This window comes from Cetorhinus maximus, chromosome 28, assembly GCF_964194155.1.
Source record: "Cetorhinus maximus chromosome 28, sCetMax3.hap1.1, whole genome shotgun sequence".
Taxonomy (NCBI): Eukaryota; Metazoa; Chordata; class Chondrichthyes; order Lamniformes; family Cetorhinidae; genus Cetorhinus; species Cetorhinus maximus.
This window is the reverse complement of record NC_135906.1, coordinates 16,987,037-17,006,710: the sequence shown is the minus strand read 5'-3', so window position 1 is coordinate 17,006,710 and position 19,674 is coordinate 16,987,037. Positions and strand designations below refer to the sequence as shown.

Sequence of the window (19,674 nt, the reverse complement as noted above, 5' to 3'; positions counted from 1 at the left end):
GCACCCCCGCCTCTCCACGCACGGTTGCATGTGAAGTCTGCCGGCTCTCCAGCTCAAGGGCATCCTGCTCGAACCTGGTGAGCAACAGCAGGTTGGTGGGCCTCCGCTTGTACGTGACCTCTGGTTATGGCTCGTCTTCTCCTGAAAGGACAGAGGAGCATTGATTAGTCCACTCTCTACCTACAGCACCATTGCAGCCTTTCCAACCCCAGCTGAGGAACACCTCGCAGGGCACATCTGAGTCGTGGCCCTCGAGCTGCAAGGCACTCAGTCCAAGCAGCCAGGGCACACCCCCTTGGCCAGCTCCAGCATCACTGACATTTGGCACTCAGACTCTAACACCCCAGAGGTCCATTGGGGGATGGCCAGACCTTAACACTTCACCACACTGATCCATTCCAACACGGTACTCACCCTTCCTGAGCGCAGCAGGTCATTGAACCTCTTCCGGCACTGCACCCATGTGCAGTGACCCGCACCACATCATGGCTGTTCGCCAGTGCTCCTCCCATGCCCTCTTTGTGAGTGCAGTGGCCTCCTCCTCCCATCTCTGGGAACAAGGGTATCCCTCCTGGCAGCCACGAGGCACTCACCCGAAAAGTAGGGGGGGGGAGCAGATTGTCCACCCGACGTGCCCTCCCGCCTTCCGTGTCCAGCCGCACTTGACTCCATGACTTGAACGTTGAAGATGCTGAGGAGATGTTCGTCTATGGCAGCCTTCCAGGGGCATTAGACCCGGTGGTCGACCGGCACCCGCCCCTGCACGCCACTTCCCGACCAGTGAGGAGCTGCGTTTCCAGCGTGAAATCGCGGTCGGGGGCCAGTCGTGGGCGTCAGGCCGCTTCACGGCCGCTCCCGGGCCCGCTGACCGCGCCCGCCCGCCAAGCTCCAATTTCTGGTCAAGGTGTCAAGCGGCAACACAGGATGATTGGAATAAACAGAAACATCACCCTTTGTTTGGAAAAAGGACTTTGAACCTGTGGAAGTCACATGATGAGGGAAACCATTTTGGTTGCCTGCTCTTAAAACCAGAGAGGCTTCTTGCAGACAGAGAGAATTCCACCAAAAGCCATCAAACCAGCTGCAAGTCATAAGATCCAAGATAATAGAGAGCAATTACCTTGAAAGTGGGAGAAGGACTCCCCCCCAACCTGTTCCAACTTCAAGTTCATCTGAGAACCAACCTCCGGAAAATTTGACTACAAGTAAGTTTGCCACTTACTGGGAATCTTTTGCTGTAGCTGTTTCAGTTCAAATAAAGCATCACCTTCATCTAACAAACTACAGACCTGCCACGTAAGAGACTGAGATAATTATAAATTGCAATTGTATTGTTTTACTTTAATCTGTATTCGATCTTTGTATATGTGAGAGCATGTATGAAATTCTTATTTCCTATGAGTGATGAGATGTTGTGCTTTAGAGTCTGGTGCAAGTGTGTGCCGATAAATAATCTTTATTTTTAAAACCTCAAAAAGCTTGCTGCTGGAATTATTAATTGGGTCACTCTGAGGGTAAGAAAACACACAGCTTTTTCATACCTTTCATGACAGTTTCTTTTCTTGGCCCATCGCCATTCCCTTTGGCTCTGTAAAACAAACACTTCTGTCATTCAGTCTCTGCTGTTGCCTCACTGCCCTTTCTTTTGTCCTTGTCCCACCCATCCCTTGATCCAAAACTGATTACATCCCTAACTTTTCCCAGTTCCAATCAAAAGTCATGAACCCGAAACACTTTCTCCCTTCATTGATGCTGCCAGACCTGTTGAGTAATTCTAGCATTTTCTGATTTTATCTCAGACTCATTTGGCCATCAGGCTGCACACTGCCACATACAGCTCATGTTATGACAGTCAAGGGCTCACGTAACACTGTTGCAAATCTTGACTGCAGCTGGCAGTGGGCAGAAGTTGAGGCTAAATGTCGCAGCTAAAGATCACCAACATCCTGAGTTTGCTGCAGTTCGGAAACAGTAGGTGAATTGGAGAGGCAGCTGAAGCAACAATAAACTTTTCCAGAAAACATCATCTTATACGTAGTAACTTTCCAGGAAATGTGGGCTATGCTAAAAAAAATCCCCTTATCAAGCGATCATGCAGACTCGTGTTCTGAGCATTTGAAATAGTTGCTGCAGAATCTTCGCCCCCACCGTCTGCTCTCAGTGTTTGGAAGTTTCAGTTCCGTCATACTTTACTTTATAGCAGACATCTGGATAGATATGAAAGAATCAAAACTGAAAACCAGCCCAAAGCTGGTCTGCTTTACCTTCAAAATTAATATGCTCAGTTCAAAATTGTCTCTGCGTGCAGTAGTCTGGCAATGGTCCATGGTTTTAGAGATTTGGAGCAGCAAAGGCTCCTATTTTATAAACTGAATCACACTGGGTTATAGGCTCAAGTCCAGTGAGGGATTGAGATAGGGTTGGGAAGATTTGTGAAAGATTGGATTGTGTAAAGACTGTTCAGCCTATCAGACAAACTTGTTCTGTACTCGATGTACAATCTACCCTATCATTGGCTTCACCCGAACAATTTAATCTGCTTTCACAACCATGCTTTGGTGAGACCACACCGAGAATACTGTGGGGTATGTGGAACATTCCTTGTTCCTGCAGACTTACTCAGGCCCCCTCCCACAACTCGTTCCAGTATACTGATGACTGTACCGGTACCACTTCATGTTCTCGCCTGGACCTGGAAAAATTCATCAATTTTGCTTCCAGCTTTCACCCGTCTCTCACCTTCACATGATCCAACTCCGACACTTCCCTTCCCTTCCTTGACCTCTCTGTCTCTATTGGGGACGGACTGTCTACCAATATTCTTTACAAGCCCACCGATTCCCACAGCTACCTCAACAATAACTCCTCACACCCTGTTTCCTGTAAGGACTCCATCCCATTCTCTCAGTTCCTTCACCTCCGTCGTATCCGTTCTGATGACGCCACTTTCCAAACGGCGCTCCTGACATGTTTTCCTTCTTCCTTAACTGAGGGTGTCCTCACCGCCACCCCCCCGCCCGGCCACTGTGGTTGACAGGGCCCTCCACTCTGTCTGACCCATTTCCCGCACTTCTGTCCTCACCCATTCCCATCCCTTCCAGAACCATGATAGGGTTCTCCTTGTCCTCACTTTCCACCCCACCAGCCTCCACGTTTATAGGATCATCCTCCGCCATTTCCCCCATGTTGGCGTTCCAAAGGGACCGTTCCCTCCATGACACCCTGATCTGCACCTCCATCACCCCCAACACCTCATGCCCTTCCCACGGCACCTTCCCATGAAATTTCAGGAGGTTTAACACCTGCCCCTTTACCTCCTCCCTACTCACCAAGCAAGGGCCCAAACACTCCTTTCAGATGAAGCAGCGCTTCACTTGCACCTCCTTCAATTTGGCCTACTGTATTCACTGCTCCCAATGCAGTCTCTTCTACACTGGGGAGACTAAATGCAGACCGTGGCCAGGATTTTGCGGCCCCTCCTGCCCGGCGGGATATTACAGTCCTGCTGAACCGGCAGGGCTGTAAAATCCTGGCCTGGGTGACCACTTTGCGGAACACCTTCGCTCAGTCCGCAAGAATGACCCCAACCTTCATGTCGCTTACCATTTCAATTTACCATCCTGTTCTCATGCTCACGTTTCTGTCCTCAGCCTGCTACAATGTTCCTGTGAAGCCCAACACAAGCTGGAGGAACAGCACCTCACCTTCTGATTAGGCACTTTACAGCCTTCTGGAATCAACATTGAATTCAATAACTTCAGACCATGAACTCTGGCCTCCATTTGAATTTTTCCTACCACTCTCCCCTCCCCCCAACCCCCACCTCCATCTCCACCTCCCCCAATGTCCTCATAGTTTGCTTCCAGAAAGTGATGACCCTTGTTCTGCTAGTAACACATTCTGCTATCTTGCTTTCAGACAGGGCTGACCTTTATGTCACGATTAACACTGCTGTGTCCATGACATCTTTGTCACTTAATCTCTCCTGACCTCCAACCTATCCTTGACCTTCTATTTTACTCCAGCCCCCACTTTTCAACAGCATAAAACCTATCACATTTCTACCTCTCTTTAGCTCTGAAGAAGAGTCTTACAGCCTCAAAACTTTAACTCTGTTTCTCTCTCCACAGATGCTGCCAGATGTGCTGAGTTTTTCCAGCATTTTCTGCTCTCATTTCAGAATCCCAGCATTCGCAGTATTTTGCTTTTATCCTGGAATACTGTGCGCAGTTTTGGTCTCCATATTTAAGGAAGGGTATATTTGCACTGGAGGTGAACAGCAAAGATTGGTTCCCATGATGAGAGAGTTGTCCTAAGGTGAGAGGCTGAGAAAATCGGGCCTATAATCTCTGATGTTTAGAAGAATGAGAGGTGGTCTCACTGAAACATTCAAGATTATGAAGGGACTTGACAGGTTAGAAGTTGTTTTCACTGGCTGGGGAATCTCAAACAGTCTCAAGATATGGGGTCAATGGTTTAGGACTGAGATGAGGAAGAATTACATCACGCAAAGGGTTGTGAATCTTTGGAACTCCCTACCTCAGAGGGTTGACGATGTTCCATCATTGAATATATTTTAGTTTCTCAGGGAATGCAGAGATATGGCGGAAAAATGAAGTCGAGGCAGAAGATCATATTGAATAGTGCAGCAGGCTCGAGGGGCTACTCCTGCTCCTATTTATTATGTTCTTATGTATACTCTGCCCTATTGTGGACTCCAAAAATCCATTTAATTTTCTTGTGCATCTCATGTGCATTCTATTCTTTACTAGACTGATTAAATCGGTCCAGTTTAATGTGATAGGAATTAAAATAAAACTTATCACTCATCAGCTCAGTGACATCTCCCACGGACTCTTCACTCCAGTGGGAGTCTGGAAGATGTAGTGTGTGTTTGAAGGGTTCCATCATCTTCGATTTGTCCCTGATGAATGAGACAAATTATCAGCTGCAACAATTGTAAACATCAGCTGCACGAAGCTGCTGGTATTCTATGATATGGGAGCTGTGCCTAGACATTATCTAAGCTGAATGTGGGTGGCGCAGTGTGTTAGAATATTAAAAGGTTCTGTTGGGGAACAATGGACTGTCCATGGTGGTTGGAATCTACTCCCAAGTATTAATTTCCTCTCCTTTGCCATGTCACTCTGAGGAGGCATTGAACAGAGTCCAAATGCCTCCTCGTGGGAGGGAAGGAAGTCACCCCGAACATTTGTAGCACTTTCAAATAGATCACTGGAGACACAGGAGCAGCCAGACAAATTTCCATAGGGCTCAGAAGAAATGATCAAATGAAGAGAAAAATATAAACCAAATCCTCAAAGATGAAATATCCTTTCACTATAATTTCTGTCCTTCCCACTATATGTGTACAGCCTACCCTGCTCTCCTGACTCTAGTCTATCTCATGTTTAAATAGTACCTATTTTGGTTTAAAGGATCATGGCCATTGTTGCCACCAGCCTTAACTATTCACATTCACTCCTGGGCAGCCTCCCAGTTTCTACTCTTTTTAAACTACAGCTCATCCAAAACTCTGCTGCCTGTATCCTAACTTGTACCCTCTATATTGGCACCTGGTCTAGCTCTAGCAATGCCTTGATCTTAAAATTCTCATCCTTCTCTCCAATTCCCTCCATAGCCTTGCCCCTCACTATCTTCGCTATCCCCACAACCCTCTGAGATCTCTGCATTCCACTGATTCAGACCTCTTCTGCATCAATAATTTTAATGGCTGCACCATTGGTGGCCGTACCTCTAGCTGCCAAGGCCTCTTGCCTCTCTACCTCTATCTCATTAAAACCTACCTCTTTCACCAGCCTTTTGGCCATCTGCCTATCTCTTAATGTGGCCCGGCTTCAATTCTTGTCAAATTATGCACATGTGAAGTGTCTTGGATGTCTTTACATCATCAAAGGCACCATATAAATGCATGTTATTGTTATTTAAATTCAACTTCTTGTTTAAAAGTTTTGAAGTTACAGCATGGGAAGGTATTATTCTTACACAGGGTGTGGACATCGCTGGCAAGGCCAGCATTTGTTGCCCATCCCTAATTGTCCTTGAACTGAGTGGCTTGCTAGGCCATTTCAGAGGGCAGTTAAGAGTCAACCACATTGCTGTGGGTCTGGAGTCACATGTAGGCCAGACCAGGTAAGGACGGCAGATTTCCTTCCCTAAAGGGCATTAGTGAACTAGATGGATGATAATTTTATGGTCACTATTATTGGGACTAGCTTTCAATTCCAGATTTTATCAATTGGATTTAAATTCCACCAACTGCCGTGGTGGGATTTGAACCCGTGCCCCCAGAGTATTAGCCTGGACCTCGGGATTACTAGTCCAGTGATACTGGATGGTTGGAATGCTCCCATCTGGGACTAAGGCCCGTGGCAAGGGTGAGGACAGGGAGTGTTTCCCGCCGCGGAGGCTGCTGGGAGGTCACACTGCACTGCACGGCCCCGGCCTCATTAATTATGCAGTCGGGGTTTCCCCGACATTACGCGTGGGTGAGGCAGGCTGGATGGCTCACCATCATATCCGGGTGCCATTTTTAAAAGGCATCACTGGCCCACTGTTGAAGAAAGAAGATGCACCTCCAGGAACACTCTGAAGCTGGACGATGGAGCTCCATGAACACTCTGAAGCTAGATGATGGAGCTCCAGGAACACTCTGAAGCTGAAAGATCCACCTGATAGATGCTTCCCCCACCAATTGCTGCGTGTCCCGGGGTCCACAGCCGCCGGAGGCCTCCATCCCAAACTCTGGAGGCAGCCCCAGGCCTTCTTCAGGTAAGTGCCGATGTGTCCATGCCACGCTGGTCCAGACGCATTCTGGACTGGCATGAATTCCTGCTGGTAGTGCGGATGATCGTGCGTGTGGGTGGTTGGCAATACTAGTTGGGCCTTCATCTGCATCCCATTAGCAGGATGCATAGCAGGTTCATGCCAGCTTCTGGCAGGAATTGTGACCCGCCATGGTGGGTGGGAGCAGAAGATTCTAACATCATTTTATGCCAGTGTGAAACCAATTTTTGGGCCTCCCGCCACATTCCCACCCCCCACCCCCCCTCGCCCCCCCCCAACCACCCCACTGCCCACCATTAAACCCGCCGTGGGGGGCATGGGAGAATTCCGCCAGATGATTCTGTTTGCAGGATGATTCTTTGGACTGCTGCACCCAAGTAATGCCCTCCCTTGGTGCCAGTGAAGCTCAGCTTGACCTGTCCTTGCCTGACATTGAACCTTACATGGGCACATTCTAGCATGGGCACAGTGTCCTGCTAGCACAGGTGGGGCTCTCTCACTCATCACAAGCGCACCACATTCAATTGGAGTATATGGCCTGGATAACTGAGCGCATTCTTCTGGCCCCTGTGCTTCAGCCAATTATTGCTTTTATTAATCAGGCCAATGTGTGAGAGTGCCAAGTTTTCTGTCCATCAGTCACTCTTACAGCATCCAGCTAACAGTTCGATATGTAAGGCAATGTGCACAAATCATGCTCCTGAACACACCTGCAAAGCAGAGGTTGAAGAACCTGTGGGTGCTTGTGAAAGGTTCCAGCTCAAGGCAAGGCAGCACTGAAGAGTTTGTGTGAAGCCACAGGTCCAAAGCAAGGATGAAGCGATAAGGGAATATGAGAGAGTAGGTCTGGAATGATCCCTGAGCCTCTATGTTGGAGGCTCAATTCATGTGGAACTCTGACTGTTTCAATGCTAATGTGGAACTCACTACTTTCTATGGCGACACACTTTACTCCTTTTAAAATTACTTCACAGAAGAGAAATCTGGTAGGTGGGGATGTGGGTGGAGCATTATTGTTGCAGATGGAGTATTATTACTGAGGGTGGAGCATTGTTACTGAAGGTTTAGTATTATTACTGAGAATGGTTGTCTTATGAGGAAAGGCTTGTATCCAATGGAATTTAGAAGAGTAAGAGACGACTTAATTGAAACCTTTAAGGTCCTGAGGGGTCTAATGGACAGGGTGGATGTGGAGAGAATGTTTCCTCTTGTGGGAGAATCTAGAACTAGGGGTCACTGTTTCAAAATAAGGACTCACTCATTTAAGACAGAGATGAGGAGAAATTTTTTCTCTCAGAGCGTAGTGAGTCTTTGGAACTCTCTTTCTGAAAAGGCAGCGGAAGCAGAATCTTTGAATATCTTTAAGGTCGAGCTAGATAGAGTCTTGATTAACAAGGGGGTGAAAGGTTATCAGGGCTAGGCAGGAAGGTGGGGTTGAGGTTACATTCTGATCAGCCATGATCTTATTGAATGGTGGAGCAGGCTCAAGGGGCCGAGTAGCCTACTCCTGCTCCTAATTTGTATGTATGTATGTTCGTACAAGGGCATTATTACTGAGGGTGGAGAGTATTATTGCTGAGGGTGGAGTATTGCTACTGAGGATGGAATATCATTACTGAAGATGGAGTATTGTTACTGAGGATGGAGTATTATTACTGAGGGTGGAGTATTATTACTGAGGATGGAGTATTACTACTGAGGATGGAGTATTATTAGTGTTGGGACTCTCAGTTCTGTTACACACACACACACACGCGCACACATGCATGCGCACATGCACGCACGCACACACACACACACACACACACATACACACACCGCTCCTGACAATACTCTCCACTTGCCTGGATGAGTGCAGCTCCAACAACACTCAAGAAGCTTGATACCATCAAGGACAAAGCAGTCCACTTGATTGACTCCCTCCACCACTGATGCACAGTTGCAGCAGTGTGTACTATCTACAAGATGCACTGCAGGAATTCACCAAGCCTCCTTTGGCAGCACCTTCCAAACCCACGACCACTACCACCTAGAAGGACAAGGGCAGCTGATAGATGGGAACACCACCACCTGGAAGTTCCCCTCCAAGTCACTCACCATCCTGACTTGGAAATATATCGCTGTTCCTTCACTGTCGCTAGGTCAAAATCCTGGAACTCCCTCCCTAACAGCACTGTGGGTGTACCTACACCACATGGGCTGCAGCGGTTCAAGGAGGCAGCTCACCACCACCTTCTCAAGGGCAACTAGGGATGGATACGGGTTTTTGCCACAGTCTTTGTCTTTGGTCACTCCAATCCTGACACATAGTAATTATCGGGATAACATGATACCAAATATAGCTGTTCACATTCTTCATTTAGTTTAAAATAATCCTTTAGGATTATTATTGTACGAATGTGAGGTTACTGAGATATCCAACTGAGGTAAATGAAGCAACGTCTGCAAACAGTGGGTAAATCTCACATGATCACTTGCTCTCTCTCTCTCTCACACACACATACACACACAGGCACACACAGACACAGACACACACAGAGACATACACACACACAGACATACCCACACACACCTACACAGACACAGACACACACAGACACACACACAGACACACACACAGACACAGACACACACAGAGACACACACACACACACACAGACATACCCACACACACCCACACAGACACAGACACACACACACGCACACACAAACACACAAAGAATCAGGAGGAAACTGTGTTTACAGACAGACACAGCATGGATATACTGGAAGACATACTTTATCAAAGACATATACAGGCACACACACGTGCAGTGAGCAGCACAATACTCACAATGGTGGATAAAGTTGGAAAAATAAAGTAACTTAAGAACTATGCACTGGAAATTAACCCTAATAACACACATGTACAGTGTGGTAATTACACATTGCTTCAGCAGTGATATTAGGATAGGCTGTGGTGAGCTCAGAGTTGTGTAACAAAGTGGTTCTAGTGTGTTAGTCTCAGATATGCAGCTAGTTGATGAAACCAGTCCATTGCCTTAAGAAGTAATTCAAAATGATAACACCAACTTGCATTTATATTACGCCTTTTACATAGAAAACATCCCGAGGAGATCCACAGAGACGTAATCAAGAAATGGGCACTTAAGTCACAGAAGGAGATATGAGGAGTGGTGAGAAAAAGCTTGGTCAGGAGTCTGTCTTATTATAGGGCAGAGCTGTGTTAGAGGTAGAATTCCAGAGTGTGAGGCCTAAATAGTTGAATGTACAATGGCCAATGGTTGGGTGAAAGGAGGGCAGAATTCACAAGAGACCAGATTCGGAGGAACAGAAAATTTGGGGTGAATTGTAGGGCTGGAGGAGATTACAAAGATAGAGAGGGTGAGCCATGAAAAGATGAGGATTATCATTTGAAATTGGAGGTTTTGGAGGATCACGAGTCATAAGAACAGAAGAAATAGAAGCAGGAGTAGGCCATTCGGCCCCTCAAGCTTGCTTCGCCATTCAATCACAGCTGATCTCAACTCTATTTCCCTGTCTGTTCCCCATAACCCTTGACTCCCTTGTCAATCAAATGTCTAATTCAACCTTGAATATGTTCAATGACCCAGCCTCCACCACTGTCTGAGGAAGAGGGTTCCACAGACTGACAACCCTCTGTGAGAAGCAGTTCCTCCTCAACTCCATCGTAAGTGTGACACCCCTCATTTTGAAATGGTGCCTCTGGTTCTAGATTCCTCCACAAAGGGAAACATCCTCTCAGCATCCACCTTGTCAAGGCCCCCTCAGAATCTTAAATATTTCAATAAGATCACCCCTCATTCTTCTAAACTCCAATGGGTACAGGCCCAACCTGCTCAACATTTCCTCATAAGACAATCTCTTCATCCCAGGAATCAGCCTAGTGAACCTTCTCTGAACTGCTTCCAATTCAAGTGAATCCCTCCTTAAGTAAGGAGTCCAAAACTGTACACAGTACTCCAGATGCGGTCTCACCAACGGCCTGTACAGTTATAGCCAGACTTTCCTACTTTTATACTCCATTCCCCTTAACATAGGTTAATGTAGCAAATGTTGTTTAGTGAGGACAGGGGTGATATGTGACTAGAACTAGTGTAGTTAGGATACAGAAGCAAGTATACAGTGGGTGGAAAATAGGAGGCTGGACAGGAAAACATTGGATCAAATCTGGAGGTGACAATGTCATGGTTGAGGGTTTGGTGACAGATGGCTGATTGAAGGTGGGTAACACTGGGGAGGTGGGAGTTTTCAGTCTTTGGTGTTGGCGAGGATAAAAGCTCAGAAGTTTATTTCAGAATTAAACAGGACTCAGAGCTTTGCAAAGTCTAAATCAGCCGAATTAGTCATTCCCAGTGTTTAGTTGGAGGAAATTGCAGCTTATCCAAGATGAGGTGGTGGAAAAGCAATGTAGCAATTAATTAGTGCCAAAGATTATCTGGTGCAATATGTAGTGGCAGCCCATGGTGCTCAGGGGTGTGAATGTTTTAACAGTTGCATCGTCAAGCTGGGTTACCATCTTTATCACTCTATTCCTGGCTACACTTGACTGAGGGTATAAAGAGGATAAGCCTTTAAATTCTGTTCTTGCCCTTCAGGGGGTTCTCTGGAGTTCCGGGGTCATCCTCTGGGATAGTTGTTCATTGAGTGTGGGTTTTTTAACCTCTTTCCATGGATTCTGATAGCTGAAGATAAAATTAGTTGGATTGAAAGGGTGTCATGATGGTAAACTGGCACGTCAGTGTGGGGAATGATGGACTATGCAATATCCAAGATTCCCCACACGGTGACCCTGAACTCAAACATGTCAGTGGAAAGGTTAAAGTTTGGGTTTAAAGTTTTCGCATGGGTTGGAGAAGGAAACAAAAGGAGTTTGTGTCCCATTCATTCTCGGTAATCGGCTCACTTTACACTGGCAAAGCCTGAGAGAAGACTTGCATTCTCAGCCACAATCAATGTCTGGCAGACACAGGCAGAAAATACAGGTTTGGAACTTGTTCAGATCAGAGTTCAGATCAAGAACGATTTCATCATAATTTTAAACATTAAAAGTTCACCTCAAGGTGAACAAAAGAGGCTTCCCAATAAAATAAACCCATAAGTAATGAATAAAACTTCAATTGGTTTCTGGAGCACATGACAGTACTGGGTGAAGCTGAGTTGGGCAAGAGACAGTATGGCTGTCCCTGTGCAGATGTTCATCTTAAACCCTGAGCCTCATGATAAACACACAGTGAAGAAAGCTGGAAAACAACCAGCTCCCCCCCCTCCACTGCATGGCTTAATGAAGGAGGCCCCAGTGTAGGCCCCTGCTCCAGGGCTCAAGGTGAGCAGAACGTGCCGCAACCTCAACCTAGAGTGTGGGAGCGAGTGACTGACCAGTGTTAAATTCTGAAAAAACATAAAGCTGCACTTATCTGTAAATCATTTCCCCATGTCCCAGAAAACACAAAGACAGATTGTAAGGTTTCTGGTGCTGAATTTAAGAAAGTAACTGAGGCAGGAAGAGATATTAACACTTATTTCACATTCTGCAAGTTGATATTTGTCATAGTTTTCACTGTTTCTGAGGAACTGTTCTAGTCATCACAGGGTTAACTCCACCTCACTCTGAATGCTTTTAAAAAATGATCCCTTCCCATTCGGCCTGTGGCTTCAATGTGTACTGGCACAGAGCTCCCCAGAACTGTATATTTCCTCATACCAGGCAGCGTCCCAGTGAGCCTGTGCTGTACCCTCTCTAAAGCCTCAATATCCTTTCTTTCATGTGAAGCCCAATAATGCCCACAGTACTCTAAATGATGTCTGATTCAGGTTTATTGGTTTTTATATTCTATCCCTCTTATGACTTAAACTTAGAAATCTGTTGGGTTTTTTCACAGCCTTGTCACCTGAGGTTTCCCTTCAATGTCCTGGGAACCCATCCCCCCAAATATCTCTTCCACAGAAACCGAGTCTATTCCCATTCACAGTATTATTGCTACTGTTATTTTTATCAAAATGCATTACTTCACAGTTACTGACACTGAATCCCATCTGCGATTTTTAACCCAGTCGCCCATCTTATCAAAATCTTTTTACAGCTTTCTTCGGTATTCTAAATAATTAATTATAGTTCCTGTTTTAGTGTGCAAATTTCACACTGGGCCTTGATATCCACAGTGAGCAGAAATGGCTCTATAGCTGAATCCTATGATGGCCTTGCATGACCCACTTCCAACTACTTTAAAAACTGCTCCTAACTACCACTCTATCTTCTCCCTTCTAACTTCTCGAACCCCACCTAATCCCGTACCCTTGCTTAAGCTAAAACAGTCTTGGCACATTGACATTCTTCTATGAGGCTGATTGCACGACTCAATCTTTAAAAAGATAGGGTGCCATTTCCCACAAATTGTTCCTCTTTAAGGGTTTTTGATCTCAGTATTTCACATATCCTAACTGCCAATTGGTTATGTAACAAGCTGCACATTATGTAAGCCTAACATCTGCTTCCCTCTTTATCAGCTACGGCATTTTAGATGTTCTTAGTCTACAGAACGATTTACAGAGAAGGAGCATTGAGCAAAGTTTCATTCAGTGATCGTGCACAACTTTGTGCTCATGTTTTTCTATGTCTTGAGTGGTTGCTGCCAGGTGGAGTAGGCGGAGGGATGGATAAACCAAGATCTTACCTACAGGGAGACAGGGAATATTTTAAGTTCACTCCTTGTGAATCTCCTAAAGCCTGGTTATAGAGGAACACGTACATCGAGCTGAGGACAGATTTGATCATACAATTTGATTTGAAGAAATGGCTCAGTGGAAGTAATGATCTTTCCAAATCTTGAGAGAAACCTGTGACAAAAATAAAGTGGTTTAGTCTAAAATGTATCATGGTTTCTTTAGTCCTAATTGCAGTATGGAGCTCACTAAAAAACTAGCTTCACTCAGAGATATTATATCCCAGTTTAAATTGAAACAATTGTCATAATATTTAGCCAAATTGTTGTCTGAGGGAGGAACCTATCCATTCACTTCAAATATGGGAATTTTGTGTGATTTGTTTAATTATATGTTTGGTTGGTAGCTCCTTTTGAATTTAATACACAGTTATTTAAGTTTACTGGCTACTGTTTGAAAGTGTTTATGAGTCTGTATTTTTATCCTAGTGGGCCTGTGTGGAACCAAAGGCAGTCAGGTGAGATAATTTTCATAAGGTGCAAAAAACCCACTATCAAATAATATTCTTTAAATCAGAGTGCAACCTAGCAAACTATTTATTATTTCAAGCTGGCTAAAGTTGACAACTACAGTAAAAAAAAATTTATGCTGTTAATCAATTCTTTAGTTCTGCTTCATAAATTTATGTAACAGTTAACAGTCTAAGATAAAGTCTAGTGTCACATTTTGCTGTGTCCTAAAGACTAGGTGGAGCTTTAGTGAGTTCACGATGAAGCCAGCAGTTGAAGTAACCTGAAAACGGTTTTCAATTTGTTACTTATTTATGTTATCAATTTACCCAGATTTCCAGTCACACGGGATCATAGTCAACCTGGAGAATATCCGAAACACGGAAGCATAGTATACAGTGACTCCACCTCTTTGATATAGCGAGACTGTCTTTTTAAGCAATCATGGAGCAATATCTCTCTCCATGTTTGAGTTAACCCATTTCTCCAATAGTTCAGAGGAGGTGTGGATGTATCCTCTTCTCTGGTTCTGCCCCCTTCTTCGGACTTTAGACTCTGTCCAGGATCTGATCTCACTGCTATCCTGAGGAGAACTGCAACGTGGAATTTGTGGTGAGTGTTGAAATGTTTGCTGTTGAGTAAACGCTGTGTCCTGGAGGGAGCCAGTACCTCACTGACTGCTTCAGACCCTTGTAGCTGGCAAACCATCCGATATAATGATCTGACTTGATCAATTACATTCGAATGTGACCCCATTGCGCCAGTGCTCATGAAAAGTTTGAAACAGACACAAAGTTAACTGAGGATTACCCTAGTTTATGATTGCAAGTGGCAATTTCTCCTTTACAGACGGAAGGAAAGATGTTGCTGGATTGTACATAAAAGATTGAAGGAAGAACTTTGTACAAGGGCAGGTGCACACATCCTCCTAATTTTTCCACATCCTGACTGGAAGAGACTACTCCTTCATTGGTGGTTTGATCCTGAGTCATTCTAGAGAGGCATTCCTGTGCAGCTCCAGAGCGCTGCTGTGGGCATGTGTGGCATTCTGACCAGCTGACCTCCTCCTGTAAGTCTAGACACCCAGGCCCAATCTAATAAAGTGAAATACAAATTCGAATGGTGAAGATTGTAAGCAAGCTGCATTATGTTGTCACTGGGGGATAATTACAGCTGCGTGATGTATTATACAGGATTGCAGAGGGAATCTCCTCATCTGTGATTGCAAGAAAGGACACAAGCTCGGACTGAGACTCAGGCCTCGATAGTGCCTGTCTGATGCAGGTTGTCACTGAAAGAAACAACAAGGTAATTTCTTCTAAAAATTTACAGATTGCCAGTGGAAATATATAGTTAGGGTTAATAATTCTGTTAAGATGACAATGCAGTAATGGATCTCAGCTGGACAACAAGCAGCCTGAAGGACACCCACAACAGATGTTGTAAGAAACCAATTCTGTCATAGCAACTTAAAGAGGTCCTCAGGAAACATCGAGATAATAAATAAATCATACCATCTAGAATTGTATCGCAGTGAGAGTCAGTGTGTGTGCGGCTGTACCCAGTGAGAGTCAATGTGTGTGTGACTGTACCCAGTGAGAGTCAGTGAGACTGTACGCCAGTGAGAGTCAGTGCATGTGGAATTGCACCCCAGTGAGAGTCAGTGTGTATGTGACTGTATCCAATGAGAGTCGGTGTGTATGGAACTGTATGCCAGTGAGAATCAGTATGTGTGCGACTGTACCCAGTGAGAGTCGGTGTGTGTGGGACTGTACCCCAGTGACAGTCAGTGTGTGTGGAACTGTACCCTAATGAGAGTCAGTGTGTGTGGAGCTGTACCCCAGTGAGAGTCAGTGTGTGTGGGACTGTACCACAGTGAGAGTCAGTATGTGTGTGACTATCCAGTGAGAGTCAGTGTGTGTGGAACTGTATGCCATTGAGAATCAGTATGTGTGCGACTGTAACAAAAACAGAATTACCTGGAAAAACTCAGCAGGTCTGGCAGCATCGGTGGAGAAGAAAACAGTTGACGTTTCGAGTCCTCATGACCCTTCGGCAGAACTTTATCTCTGTGTGCGACTGTACCCAGTGAGAGTCAATGTGTGTGGGACTGTACACCAGTGAGAGCCAGTGTGTGGGGAACTGTACCCCAGTGAGAGTCAGTGTGTGTGGGACCCATACCCCAGTGAGTGTCAGTGTGTGCGGAACAGTACCCCACTGAGAGTCAGTGTGTATGGAGTTGTACCCCAGTGAGAATCAGTGTGTGAAAATGTACCCCAGTGAGAGTCAGTGTGTGTGGAACTGTACCCCAGTGAGAGTCAGTGTGTGTGGAACCCATACCCCAGTAAGAGTCAGTTTGTGCAGAACAGTACCCCACTGAGAGTCAGTGTGTATGGAACTGTACCCCAGTGAGAGTCAGTGTGTGTGAAAAAGTACCCCAGTGAGAGTCAGTGCGTGTGGAACTGTACCCCAGTGAGAATCAGTGTGTGTGGAAATGTACCCCAGTGAGAGTCAGTGTGTGTGCAACTGTATCTTAGTGAGAGTCAGTGTGTGTGGATCTGTACCCCAGTGAGAGTCAGTGTGTGTGGAACTGTATCCTAGTGAGAGTCAGTGTGTGTGGAACTGTATCCTAGTGAGAGTCAGTGTGTGTGAAACTATACCCCACTGAGAGTCAGTGTATGGAAATGTACCCCAGTGAGAGTCAGTGTATGGAAATGTACCCCAGTGAGAGTCAGTGTGTGGAAATGTACCCCAGTGAGAGTCAGTGTATATGGGCAGGAAAACAGAAATTTGGGCGGGAAATTAGAGCAGAGAAAGTGGCATCTTTACTAGTGGTTACCAATGAAGGACATGTAAACAGTGTGTTTGACAATGACCGCAGCCTTTTTTTGGCATGACCCCACTCATGGGCATTCTGCAGTCAATGTTGTCACCTCAATATTTGAAATCAGAGCTGAAAGAGGAAAATGTTGTGTTTGATGTTTTATTGCGGGGTTTGGACATGATTACAGATGAATCTGGTACCCTGAGCAGCAAGAGATGGAATGACAAATAGAGAGTCTGCTCAAGATGATTTTTCAGCCTCCTCTGCTTTCACCGGTTCACCAGCTACCTCCTCACTTAGTCATCTCACCCAGAAGGGGCTTTCCCCTAACCACATTTTCATCTAATTACACTGCAGCAGACACCATATATAGACTGAAGGATGTATTGGTTCTTCACTAGAATTCCATAACACTTTGGGGTTAGTGTGGTGTGTGGGGGCCGTCGGAAAGGGGAGAATGTTATTTTCACTTTTCATTGAGTCACTTCACATGGATCACCTGACTTGCTGGACCTTTGAGACACCTCGGACAGAATCGTCCCAGATTTGCACTGTGCGGCAGCGAGCGGGAAAAACAGCGTTTTACCCGCCGGCCGCAATGGCGGCTCCTCACACCGTAACATCCCAAACCCGCCGCATTAATTGTGCATTTGCGGAAAACGCGCCGTTTCCATGCTGGGTGGGTTCTCATTCACCCGTCACACCACCACCTCGCCGCTTCATCACACCAGGCGCCATATTTAAACTGCAGCCACGCGCACACCTCTCACTGCTTCCAGCCCACAACCGCTGCACAGGATACAGGATGGCCCCAAAAGGCAAAAAGGCTGCAGCTCCCAGGTTTAATGACGCGTCCCCCGAAAGCCTTTTGGATGTAGTGGAGGCTCGCCGAGATGTCCTCTACCCCGGCTCTGGCCGCAGGAGGGGCAGCTACATTACCACTCCGGCTTGATAGGTGATGGCAGTGGTGATCAGTGCCAATGCTGCACAGAAGAGGTTGGCCATCCAATGCCAATAGAGGATGAATGATCTCACCCGTGCAGCCAGGGTAAGGCAACCATCTCATTACTCTAAACTCACACACTCAAGCCCATCACACATTCACTGGCATCTCACTCACTGCCAGCTCAAGGGACATTACCGCCCATTCTCACACACACACACCCTCACATCTCCATCTGGCCTCATCTCCTCTGGAGACTGCCTCCTCAGGCATCACCACCTTGAGGCCACTTGCACAGATCAACATGTGCCCCACCCACACCCTGGGTTACCCCGCTTCCTCAGTACAGCCCTCACCCTGCAGCCTCTTCCCTTGCCTGAGGCCACTTCTCCCCCTTCCCCAAGCAAGCCCTAGCCCTGCAGCCATTGAAAAGCCACCCCCGCCTTGCGGCTGGTCTGGTAGGTGACCTGCCCGTGAGCCTCCCTAAAGGTGATGTGGTGCTGTCTGTGAAGCCTGGCACTGATCACCTTTAGTGCTGCCCGAAGCCAGGTAGGCAAACAAACCTCGAAGTCCCGAGTGAAGTGCAGCTCGCCAGGTGAACGTCACTTATGTGCATTTGTTAAACACATTGCGCTATCACACCGATGTGGGCAGATGATCCAGCGGGGGTGATGAGTCCAGTGGGTTAGCCTTATAATGATATGTATTACAATGAGGTTCCAGACAGCCGACAGCGGGAAACACAGCCCGCCATCAACAGGCTGAGTGGACGATCGCAAATTGGTTTCACGACGTCGTGAAACTGATTTTTGGCCTTCTCGCCGTATTGACCGCTCATGCCACCAAACACACCCGACACTAGCGAGCACGGAAACTTCCACGCTGACCTATTGCACACATGCAATGTTCCCTGAAATCCCCACGTACAAGTCATCCTCATTAAATTACTGCACATTCAGGGCTGCAGATAAACATTTAAAGGGACCATGCGCTTAAAACACTGAGAAAGAAATTGCTCAAGGGCTTTCTGTCCTCAGCCCTGATGTCTCCCAAAATGATAAACTGGCTCCTGTAGGACATTACCACAGTTTACACAGCAAGAGGGTCTTCATATATCAGTGGATGTTAATTGTTTTCAGGGGGAGTGTATTAATTGAGGACTCAGTTGTGCTCATAGGGTTGTTTGTTCGGGGTGCACAATATGCAATGGTGTTTCTGTTAATAAAAACTTGTGGCTCCCGCGTTCTATCCTTCACCGCTCGGCTATCTGGGTTTTGACAAGGAGGGCGACTGCCTGTAGCAGGTGAACATCATTCAGTGTAAGCTAGATCAGGACTGGGCACAGGGTGGTTGGCTTTTCACCATGATGTTAGAGATGATGCCACCCAGTCTCAACACAGACTTTGTAAAACAGTGTTTGGACTCACTCTCAGGCCACTCTGACACAGGAGCACTTCAACCTTTGTTATTCAGTGTACAACACACCAGCCTGTGTTATCCAGCTGCTAACACAGCCTGTATACCGCCAGTAACACACTCCGGCCTGTGTTAACCCATCGGTAACACACTCCAGCCCGTGTTAACCCATCGGTAACACACTCCAGCCTGTGTTAACCCATCGGTAACACACTCCAGCCCGTGTTAACCCATCGGTAACACACTCCAGCCTGTGTTAACCCATCGGTAACACACTCCAGCCTGTGTTATCCCATCGGTAACACACTCCAGCCTGTGTTATCCCATCGGTAACACACTCCAGCCTGTGTTAACCCATCGGTAACACACTCCAGCCTGTGTTATCCCATCGGTAACACACTCCAGCCTGTGTTATCCCATCGGTAACACACTCCAGCCTGTGTTATCCCATCGGTAACACACTCCAGCCTGTGTTATCCCATCGGTAACAC

At 46.4% G+C, this 19,674-nt stretch overlaps 2 long non-coding RNA genes across 2 annotated transcripts in view; one reads left to right on the top strand and one right to left on the bottom strand.

Moving 5' to 3' along the window:
* LOC144668859 (uncharacterized) overlaps positions 1-19,674 on the bottom strand; it is a 134,796-nt gene that overhangs the window by 22,247 nt on the left and 92,875 nt on the right. The window contains exon 2 of the long non-coding RNA XR_013573563.1: positions 13,503-13,665. This is a non-coding gene — a long non-coding RNA (uncharacterized LOC144668859). The remainder of the gene's footprint in view (positions 1-13,502; positions 13,666-19,674) is intronic.
* The window catches only part of LOC144668858 (uncharacterized), a 143,021-nt gene that overhangs the window by 121,264 nt on the left and 2,083 nt on the right, over positions 1-19,674 (top strand). The window lies entirely within an intron of this gene.